Source organism: Mus caroli, unplaced genomic scaffold (genome assembly GCF_978045245.1).
Source record: "Mus caroli unplaced genomic scaffold, Mus_caroli_1 scaffold_10, whole genome shotgun sequence".
Classification (NCBI taxonomy): domain Eukaryota; kingdom Metazoa; phylum Chordata; class Mammalia; order Rodentia; family Muridae; genus Mus; species Mus caroli.
The window spans coordinates 29,970,820-29,982,800 of NW_028227265.1; the positions used below are offsets into that span (position 1 = coordinate 29,970,820).

General features: G+C 39.0%; 1 long non-coding RNA gene across 1 annotated transcript; it reads right to left on the reverse strand.

Annotated features, from left to right (window-relative positions):
* Positions 1-3,577: 3,577 nt before the first annotated feature.
* LOC115031723 (uncharacterized) lies at positions 3,578-10,787 on the reverse strand. Its single transcript, XR_003837372.1, has 3 exons — positions 10,704-10,787; positions 9,182-9,510; positions 3,578-3,678 (listed from the first exon to the last, which is right to left on the reverse strand). It is a non-coding gene; the product is annotated as an uncharacterized LOC115031723 (long non-coding RNA).
* Between the last annotated feature and the right edge of the window lie 1,194 nt (positions 10,788-11,981).

Sequence of the window (11,981 nt, forward strand, 5' to 3'; positions counted from 1 at the left end):
GGGGTTAGAAAGTACAGGAGAGGAAGGTCATATTGGCCTTGGCTGTGGGTTAGATGTAGTTTGTCTTCCCTACAGCTCCCTGTGCTGAAATTTAGTCCCAGTTGTAAGGAATTAAGAGGATAGAAACTTAATCTGATTATAGTGTTTAGACATGGGGCCTTTGGGAGGTAATTAACATTAGATAAAGTCATTAAGGTGGAGCTCCCATGATTGAATCCTGGTGGCTTTCTAAAAAGGAAAGACCAGAGCAAACACACAGGCTCAGAAAATCAATCTTTGTTTCTGCCTCTGTGCCTCTTTGCATCTCTGACTCTGTCACTGTCTCCGTCTGTCTCACTGTCTCCATATCTTCCTCCCTCCCTTTTTCCCATTTCTATTCCTTCCTCCATATTTCTTTTCACATAGTGATGAATGCTTATGAACTACTGATCATGAAGTCTCCTAAATGCGTCTATCTCAAAACTTCTTTGTTTCTATCAAACAGTGACTGGTTAAGGAACAGGAGTACAAGTCTTTGATGGGAAGTCTTGCTGTTGTCATAGAGCAATTGCAAGGCATTTGTTTTATTTGCAGTGAGGCAGGGGCAAGTACTGATGGCAGATGAAAGTTATGATCCCACCCAAATACAGATTGGTAAACCATTGAGTTTACTTGGTTTACTTACAGAATCATGCATGATTTACACCTGCTTCAAAGCCCATCCCAGCCTTGGTGACAACTTGTGAGTGCACTATTCTTTGCTCTCACACCAGACAAATAATTCACTGGAAAGAATATCTTCTCTTCAGAAATTATTTACTTGGGGGTTGGGTCTTCAAATCTTCTGAATCATAGATTCAGAAACAAGACTGAAAGAAAACTGTAACAAAAATTCAGATTTCATACACTATGTGCATATCTGTGTATATTTGGTGAAATATACTATGTCACCACAGGCAAAAGGTGTTTACTATACACAAAAATCACCAGTTTGCATAGTGATAGAATGACTTCCCGGGAAATCATCCCACAGAGTACACACATAGATGCACACACACACACACACACACACAAACACCACAGAGTCACACACACACATGCATTCGAAGGCACACACACAGGCACTCACAGGCACATGCACACACACATATACACACACAAATACACATGTAGAAAAAAATACCCACTCTAACACATTAAGTCAATAAGTTAAGTGTTGAAAGTCTCACTATCCTGGAAAACCCTCAATCTAATCCTGGCCAAATATTGAGCATTCTAAAAAGTGAGGTCAGTTTTTTAAAGAATAGGGTCTCTAAGAAACATGTTTGCCTGCATCAGTTTTAATGAGATGTTTGGGGGAAACATCAATGGAGAGAACAGATTTACTCCAGGAGAAAGTAAGCAATGTGTCAATCAGTCAAAGAGCACAGGACCTCCACAGAAAGTCTAACAGCGTCAACTAACCTGCATCCTGAGGATCTCAGAGTCTGAATCACCAACCAAAGGACATACACAGGTTGGACTTAGGGCTCCCTACTCATATGTAGCAGACATGCAGCTTGCTCTTCATGTGGGTCCTGATCAACTAGAAAGGGAATTATCCCAAAAGCTGTTGCCTGTATGTGGGATATGCTCTTCAAGCTGGGCTGCCTTGTCTGGCTTCAGTAGGAGAGGAAGCACCTAGCCTTTCAGAGACTTGAAGTGCCAGTGTTGGGAGGGGTAGCTGCTCAGAGGAGAAGGGGAAGGGTGGGGAAAGGGCTGTGGGAGGAGGTGACCTGACCAGTGAAGAGGATGGGAGTCGGGAGTGAGATGTAAAGTGAGTAAGTAAAAATAAAAAAATAATAATTAAAACAAACAAACAAACAAACAAACAAAACAGCTGGGTCAAAGGGGTTCTGTAACTAGGTTGGGCATTAACAATTAGTTCACACTAAAAGATAATAGACAGGTATATCTACTTTTATATAGACTAGTATCTGGATGATATTTTACATCAGATATGTTGTACATACTTGGAAACAATTGAGGTTAATTCTTGCGACAAAACTCAGCTATGAGCCATGTACAGCCTCCACACTGAACCAGAGCAGCTGAAGACTGGGACATACTTTACCACATCTGCCAGAGAAAACAATTCTACTAAAATGTTCCTGGGAAACTACATGAGTTCTTGTTGCAACTTGGGTCTATGTGAGTGTTTATAAACATTTCAGTAAGTCAACTCCTCTCTTGCATCCCTTCTTGTTTATTTTGGAACCTGTAACTCAGCTGCTTATGTGCAGTCTAATGATGCAACTCCAGCTCCTAAGAAGAGAAACCCTGTTAAATATTACATGGATGTGCTGTTCACTGCTTTCTCAGACCTGGTAACTGAAGCCATTTCTTTACTCCCCTGCCCTCTTTCCTAGGTTTTTCCCACTTGGGAAATTCTGACCAACATCAAAGAGTAGGCAACCTGTGAAGAGCTGACTTTGGTATAATGATTTCTCATCCTGAGGTGCACCTGATCTTTCCTTTGTCTGTCACTTAATGCTGACCCAGTACAAGTCTCTAAGGGGCCGAGAAGGAACTACCTCTCTGTACTTCAAGGTGCATGCTTTTTCTTCTCAAATTATCACTTAATAGACAAGATGACCCTTTTCAGGTCCCTTCAAGTTACCCAGTGGGCCTCTAAAACAGGTCATGACACAGGCTGTGCCTTCCTGGATCATTAGCATATCTCTCTACAAACTACTAAAAGGAAAATGCAAATTATCGCTTGCAAGAGTTACCTGAAAATTAAGTTGTAATGGACTATCATTGATATTAGTCCAGGCCCATGAATGCTTTGTCTATTAGACACTTAAAAAATATTGCTAGGAAGCATCAACTTTGGAATGAAATACTTGTAGCTTACAATTTTACATGATGCATTCCCCTGCCCAGTGGTAGGAAGCCCACTTATCTGACCTATCCTGGCACATTCCAGTGGGGTTCACCAAAGGAGTTAATTGGGTTATGAGAGCTACCTGAAATGCTTTGGAACTGATGCATCAAACACTCAGGCCAGAAATCGATCTCGTTGATTCTGAGATGCATATATATTCCAGTTCCATCTTAAAGTGGACTGTTTCCTCTTTTGACAAAGACAGATTTTTTTCCCCTGTACCATCTATGACTGTGTTTCCAGATACTTTTCTGAGTCTAACTTCATATATCAACAAATCATACTAATTATGAAGCAACATGAAGATTTCAGAAAACTCACTAAGATCTATGGAAAAACACAAGGTCCCTTGGTGTCATGAACGGTAACCTATGTCAAACGTCCTGGAATTTTTTCCACCACAGGTTTACCATGAATATATACCTATATATTTTGTGAGTTGGTTCTAGGGTTTCCTGGTAGTAGTAGGCACAGAGTTATACACACATATACATCTGGTACATATGTGTGAGAATGGGGTGAGTAGGTGAGTATAAAAGAATGGGTAATATACATGAACAAAAAGAAAAAAGAGGAGGTGATGTCAGAATGGGGGATATGGTAGAAGAGTCAACACTGAGGAAGAGCTGTCAGCAATAGGAGGAGGGAGAGAGAATAGGTTTACTCACATTCACCTTGATTCCAGAGTTCTGTTCCCAATGATAGCAAAGCCTACTCCCTCTGTATACCTCTTGGCTTTCTCTTTCACTTGAAGGAGATTGAACTGGATTTAACTAAGCAGAAAGTGAAAGGCAAATATTGATTAATGCAGTTTTTCAAAGTTCATAAAAAGTTGCTGTACACTGAAGATCCAGTGGCTTTGAGCTACATAAAGCATTCATTTTTTTTAATTAGGTATTTATTTCATTTACATTTCCAATGCTATCCCAAAAGTCCCCCACACCCTCACCCACCCACTCCCCCACCCACCCACTCCTTCTTCTTGTCCCTGACATTCCCTTGTACTGAGGCATATAAAGTTTGCACGACCAATGGGCGACCTCTCTTACCACTGATGGCCAACTAGGCCATCTTCTAATACATATGCAGCTAGAGACATGAGCTCCGGGGGTACTGGGTACTGCCAGACTGATTTCCAGAGTGGTTGTACAAGCTTGCAATCCCACCAACATGGAGGAGTGTTCCTCTTTCTCCACATCCTCACCAGCATCTGCTGTCACCTGAATTTTTGTTCTTAGCCATTCTGACTGGTGTGAGGTGGAATCTCAGGGCTGTTTTGATTTGCATTTCCCTGATGATTAAGGGTGTTGAACATATTTTCAGGTGCTTCTCAGCCATTCGGTATTCCTCAGGTGAGAATTCTTTGTTCAGCTCTGAGCCCCATTTTTTAATGGGGTTATTTGATTTTCTGGAGTCCACCTTCTTGAATTCTTTATATATATATATATATATATATATATATATATATATATATATATATATATATATATATATATATATATATTGGATATTAGTCCCATATCTGATTTAGGATAGGTAAAGATCCTTTCCCAATCTGTTGGTGGCCTTATTGTCTTATTGACAGTGTCTTTTGCCTTATAGAAGCTTTGCAATTTTATGAGGTCCCATTTGTTGATTCTCGATCTTACAGCACAAGCCATTGCTGTTCTATTCAGGACTTTTCCCCCTGTGCCCATATCTTTGAGGCATTTCCATACTTTCTCCTCTATAAGTTTCAATGCCTCTGGTTTTATGTGGAATACCTTGATCCACATAGATTTCCCCTTAGTACAAGGAGATAGGAATGGATCGAATCCCATTCTTCTACATGATAACAACCAGTTGTGCCAACACCATTTGTTGAAAATGCTGTCTTTTTTCCACTGGATGGTTTTAGCTCCCTTGTCAAAGATCACTTGACCATAGGTGTGTGGGGTCTTCAATTCTATTCCATTGGTCTACTTTTCTGTTGTTATACCAGTACCATGCAGTTTTAATCACAATTGCTCTGTAGTAAACCTTTAGGTCAGGCATGGTGATTCCACCAGAGGTTCTTTTATCCTTGAGAAGAGTTTTTGCTATCCTAGGTTTTTTGTTAGTCCAGATGAATTTGCAGATTGTTCTTTCTAATTCGTTGAAAATTGAGTTGGAATTTTGATGGGGATTGCATTGAATCTGTAGATTGCTTTTGGCAAGACAGCGATTTTTACAATGTTGATCCTGCCAATCCATGAGCATGGGAGATCTTTCCTTCTTCTGAGATCTTCTTTAATTTCTTTCTTTAGAGACTTGAAGTTCTTATCATACAAATCTTTCACCTACTTAGTTAGAGTCACTCGAAGGTATTTTATATTGTTTTTGACTATTGAGAAGGGTGTTGTTTCCCTAATTTCTTTCTCAGCCTGTTTATCCTTTGTGTAGAGAAAGGCCATTGACTTGTTTGAGTTAATTTTATATCCAGATACTTCACTGAATCTGTTTATCAGATTTAGGGGTTCTCTGGTGGAATTTTTAGGGTCACTTATATATATTATCATATCATCTGCAAAAAGTGATATTTTGACTTTTTCCTTTCCAATTTGTATCCCCTTGGTCTACATTTGTTGTTGAATGGCTCTGGCTAGAAATTCAAGTACAATATTGAATAGGTAGGGAGAAAGTGGGCAGCCTTGTCTAGTCCCTGATTTTAGTGGGATTGCTTCAAGCTTCTCACCATTTACTTTGATGTTGGCTACTGGTTTGATGTAGACTGCTTTTATCATGTTTAGGTATGGGCCTTGAATTCCTGATCTTCCAAGACTTTTATCATGAATGAGTGTTGGATTTTGTCAAATGCTTTCTCCACATCTAACGAGATGATCATGTGGCATTTGTCTTTGAGTTTGTTTATATAAAGGATTACATTGATATATTTCTGTATATTAAACCAACCCTGCATCCCTGGAATGAAACCTACTTGGTCAGGATGGATGATTGTTTTGATGTGTTCTTGGATTCAGTTAGGGAGAATTTTATTGAGGATTTTTGCATCGATATTCATAAGGGAAATTGGTCTGAAGTTCTCTATCTTTGTTGGGTCTTTCTGTGATTTAGGCATCAGAGTTATTGTGGCTTCATAAAATGAGTTGGGTAGAGTACCTTCTGGTTCTATTTTGTGGAATAGTTTGTGAAGAACTGGAATTAGATCTTCTTTGAAGGTCTGATAGAACTCTGCACTAAACCCATCTGGTCCTGCCTTTTTTTTTGGTTGGAAGACATTTAATGAATGCTTCTATTTCTTTAGGGGATATAGGACTGTTTAGATCATTAACCTGATTCTAATTTCATTTTGGTACCTGGTATCTGTCTAGAAATTTGTCCATTTCATCCAGGTTCTCCAGTTTTGTTGAGTATAGCCTTCTGTAAAAGGACCCGATTGTGTTTTGGATTTCTTCAGGATCTGTTATTATGTCTCCCTTTTCATTTCTGATTTTGTAAATTAGGATGCTGTCCCTGTGCCCTTTAGTAAGTCTGGCTAAGGGTTTATCTATCTTGTTGTTTTTCTCAAAGAACCAACTCCTTGATTGGTTGATTCTTTGTATAGTTCTTCTTGTTTCCACTTGGTTGATTTCGCCCTGAGTTTGATTATTTCCTGCTGCCTACTCCTCTTGGGTGAATTTGCTTCCATTTGTTCTAAAGCTTTTAGGTGTGTTGTAAAGCTGCTACTGTGTGCTCTCTCCAGTTTCTTTTTGGAGGCACTCAGAGCTATGAGTTTTCCTCTTAGAACTGTTTTCATTGTGTCCCATAAGTTTAGGTATGTTCTGGCTTCATTTTCATTAAACTCTAAAAAGTCTTTAATTTCTTTCTTTATTCCTACCTTGACCAAGGTATCATTGAAAATTCTATGTTCAGTTTCCACGTGAATGTTGGCTTTCTATTATTTATGTTGTTACTGAAGATCAGCCTTAGTCCATGGTGATCTATTAGGATGCATGGGATAATTTCAATATTTTTGTATCTGTTGAGGCCTGTTTTGTAAACAATTATATAGTCATTTTGGAGAAGGTACCATGAGGTGCTGAGAAGAAGGTATATCCTTTTGTTTTAGGATAAATTTTTCTGTAGATATCTGATAAATTCATTTGTTTTATAACTTCTGTTAGTTTCACTGTGTCCCTGTTTAGTTTCTGTTGCCATTGGTGAAAGTGGTGTGTTGAAGTCTTGCACTATTATTGTGTGAGGTGCAATGTGTGCTTTGATCTTTACTAAAGTTTCTTTAATGAATGTGGCTGCCCTTGTATTTGGAGCATAGATATTCAGAATTTAGAGTTCCTCCTGGAAGATTTTATCTTTGATGAGTATGAAGTGCCGCTCCTTGTCTTTTTTGATGACATTGGGTTGGAAGTCGATTTTATTAGTTATTAGAATGTCTACTCTTGCTTGTTTCTTCAGACCATTTGCTTGGAAAATTGTTTTCCAGCCTTTCATTCTGAGGTAGTGTCTGTATTTTCCCCTGAGATTGGTTTCCTGTAAGCAGCAAAATGTTGGGTCCTGTTTGTGTAGCCAGTTTGTTAGTCTATGTCTTTTTATTGGGGAGTTGAGTCCATTGATATTAAGGAAAAGTAATCATTGCTTCCTATTATTTTCATTGTTAAAGTTGGCATTCTGTTCTTGTGGCTGTCTTCTTTTAGGTTAGTTGAAGAATCACTTTCTTGCTTTTTCTAGGATGTGGTTTCTGTCCTTGTATTGTTTTTGTTGTTTTTGTTTTTTTTTGTTTTTTGGTTTTTTTTTTTCTGTTATTATCCTTTGAAGGGCTGGATTCGTGAAAAGATATTGTGTGAATTTTATTGGTCATGGAATACTTTGGTTTCTCCATCTACATTAATTGAATGTTTGACTGGGTATAGTAGCCTGGGCTGGCATTTGTGTTCTCTTAGTGTCTGTATAACATCTGTCCAGGATCCCCTGGCTTTCATAGTCTCTGGTGAAAAATCTGGTGTTATTCTGATAGGCCTGCCTTTATATGTTACTTGACCTTTTTCCCTTACTCCTTTTAATATTCTATCTTGATTTAGTGCATTTGTTGTTCTGATTATTATGTGTCGGGAGGAATTTACTTTCTGGTCCAGTCTATTTGGATTTTTGTAGGCTTCTTGTATGTTCATGGGCATCTCTTTCTTTAGGTTTGGGAAGTTTTCTTCTATAATTTTGTTGAAGATATTTGCTGGCCCATTGAGATGAAAATCTCCATTCTCATCTACTCCTATTATCTGTTGTTTTTGTCTTCTCATTGTGTCCTGGATTTCCTGGATGTTTTGAGTTAGGATCTTTTTGCATTTTGTATTTTCTTCGACTGTTGTGCTGATGTTCTCTATGGAATCTTCTGCACCTGAAATTCTCTCTTCCATCTCTTGTATTCTGTTGCTGATGCTCGCATCTATGTTTCCAGATTTCTTTCCTTGGGTTTCTATCTTCAGCGTTGCCTCACTTTAGGTTTTCTTTATTGTGTATCTGTCCCCTTTTAGGTCTAGTATGGTTTTGTTCATTTCCATCACCTGTTTGGATGTGTTTTCCTTTTTTTCCATAAGAATTTGCAACTTTTTAGCAGTGTTCTCCTGTATTTCTTTCAGTGAGTTATTAAAGACCTTCTTGATGTCTTCTACCATCATCATGAGATATGCCTTTAAATCCGGGTCTACCTTTTCGGGTGTGTTGGGGTGCCCTGGACTGGTTTAGGTGGGAGTAATGGGTTCTCATGATGGTGAGTGGTCTTGTTTTTTGTTAGTAAGATTGTTACGTCTGCCTTTTGCCATCTGGTAAACTCTGGAGTCAGTTGTTATAGTTGTCTCTGGTTAGAGCTTGTTCCTCTCCTGATTCTGTTATTCTCTTCCAGCAGACCAGGAGACTAGCTCTCTCCTGAGTTTCAGTAGTCAGAGCACTCTTTGCAGGCAGGCTCTCTTCTCTCGGGGTAGGTTCACACATATGTGGCTTTCAGACTTGCCTCCTGGCAGAAAATGAAGGCCCGAAAGAGGACCTGTCCCAGAAGCAGGACCTGTCTCAGAAGCTGTTAGCTTTTGTAGTCCACAGTCTCACCTGTGCAGACCAGTCTTGGTGGAGTCCGGGATCCAAGATGTCTCCTGCAGATGCTTAGGCAAAGCCCTCCCGGGCTGGGCAGACACCTATCCTCTCGCAGGGAAGGTGCCCGGATGCCTGGAGCCTGAAAAGAGGGCTGCCTCAGAAGTTCTGTGGCTCCTGCCTGTCCTAAATGCTGTTAGCTTCTGTAGTTCACACTCTCACCTGTGCAGAGTAGTCTTGGTGGAGTCCGGGATCCAAGATATCTCCTGCAGATGCTCAGGCAAAGCCCTCCTGGGCCGGGCAGATAGCTATCCTCTGTGCAGAGTAGTATAGGTGGAGTCCAGAATCCAAGATGTCTCCCGCAGATCCCAGTTTTTCATCTGAAGAAACTTTCCAGAACTGGGCCACTGACTAGGAACCTCAGAAATACTCAGAATCATGGTTGTCTCATCAAAGTTACAACAGGCTCAGGCAAACTCTTTACACTCACTACTGGAAAGATGAGGGAGGCTATTGGTCCCTTGAATTTGAAGACAAGTGGTCCTTTGAGTCTGTAATACAAGGGGATGAAGTATATAAAAAATAATTCTGTGAACTTGGTGAAAGGTATTCTAGCATGAAGCTTAAAATAATTCCCAGAGCTCCCACAAAGCTGAGAGTCTTTTGAGTGTTGATCAACCAGAGTGAAATGACTCAGTGAACATCCAGGTTATCAAGGAAGCTGGTAAAACCATCTCTAGAATAATAATTACTGTAGAACAACACATAGAGTTGCTAGCTTGGAAGATAGGATGCTGACACATATGATACCTAACTGCCAATCAAGGCCAAATTCAACCTTGAAAAATAGAACAAAATCTAGATGATATAAAATTTGGTATATGTAATTTTCACTAAAATATATTAGGCAGCCAATACAAGGGATAGTTATAGAATTTATGATTATACACCCCTAGTATGTAATTATTAAATTTAATCCTGAATTTGATGACAATATGTGGTGAAACCTGGGGGATGTAATTAAGCCATGAGAATGGAACCCTCATGAATGAGTTTAAATCCCAATTAGACGATGTCAAAACTTTAGACTCATATTTTTCTCCTATGCTTAGCTATAAGAACTTAGCTCTCAGCAACTTAGAAGGAAACCAACACCCAAACCAAACATAGTGCTTGTATTCTCATAATGAACTTTACATATCCAAACTATAAAAGAAAAATATTCATTGTTGGAGGAAATGTCTGTGAAAATTAGTCATAGGAGCCCAAACCAAAAAAGAGAGAGAGAGAGAGAGAGAGAGAGAGAGAGAGAGAGAGAGAGAGAGAGAGAGAGAGAGAGAGAGAGAGTATCTAGGCAATGTCAGAGTTGTGAGTTTAATATTCACATTGCTTCCATAAAATCAACAGCAAAAAAAAGACAAATAAATAAAACTGCAGAAGTCCAAACTGTCCAGCATCACACAAAAAATATGAACAACTAAAATTCAACTGTCTGGGACCAGAGAATAATACAGGATTGCTGCTAGCTTTCTTGTGCTTCTTGTACAAAGATTTGGAAATGGTAGTACAAGTTGGTCCAAATTACTTAAATAAAGAATTATTTACTTCCAGATTTTTTAAAATATTATTTTATTGTTTCATCAGGGCACTTAAGGTGTGACTATCATGAGAAGCCATGCAGATAGAGCAAAGCATTAAAAACACTGTATGAGCAGAAATCCAGGAAATGAATAAAGGAACATACCTATGAGTTTGAAATATGCTGGGACTGTGATATGAATCTGAAGTCCGATATGGCTGCAGAGTATGACAACAAATCAAATAACCTAAAACGAACAAACATCCAGGAGGAAGAAATAAATATAAGCAAGCACATGCCTACCTATCCTTAATCACTCCCCCAATATACCCACTCAGTAAATTAAAGGAGTACTTTGTTACTCTGATAGAAAAGCTAATGGGTGATTTTGAGACGAATACCTTTAAATCAATGAAATGCAAAAGTTGAACAGACTTTATTTTGTTTTTTTGTTAGATATTTCCTTCATTTACATTTCAAATGCTATCCCAAAAGTCCCCTATACCCTCCACCCACCCTGCTCACCTACCCACTCACTCCAACTTCTTGGCCCTGGCGTTCCCTGTACTGGGGCATATAAAGTTTGCTAGACCAAGGGGCCTCTCTTTCCAGTGATGGCTGACTAGGCCATCTTCTGCTACATATGCAGCTAGAGACACGAGCTCTGGGGGTACTGGTTAGTTCATATTGTTGTTCCATCTATAGGGTTGCAGACCCCTTCAGCTCTTGCATAGTTTTTCTAGCTCCTACATTAGGGGCCCTGTGTTCCATCCTATAGATGACTGTGAGCATCTACTTCTGTATTTGCCAGGCACTGGCAAAGTCTCACAGGAGACAGCTATATCAGGGTCCTTTCAGCAAAATCTTGCTGGTATATGCAATAGTGTCTGTGTTTGGTGGCTGATTATGTGATGGATCTCCGGTGGACAGTCTCTGGATGGTCCATCCTTTTGTCTTAGAACAGACTTTAAATATAGAATGAACACATACAAAGCATTGAAAATGAGAGAATTACCCACAAACAGATATTTGAGGATCTGGAAAACAAAACAAGCAACAAATGGACCATAAACACACACACACACACACACACAGAATGAGGAATAATAATGTACAAAAGGAAGAAGTCAAATACAAATTGAAATAAAAAAGAATATGATAGGTTGTTTTTTAAAATTAAGATTAAAATACATGTTTCTCAGTATAAAGGGTATTTTACTGAAAACAATAGTGAACATATTAAATGAAGACTGCTCAAGTGAAAGTACCATGAAGAAAATGGCCGAAATTGTTAACAGTGGGAGAGGATATGACACCTATGTAGAGATACTGAAAATAGTAAGATAGTGGAACAAAAACTAAAGAATTTGGCACAAAAGAAGACATTCGTAGAAACAACAAACTGAACATTAACATCTCCAAGTATCGCAATTATGAAAATTC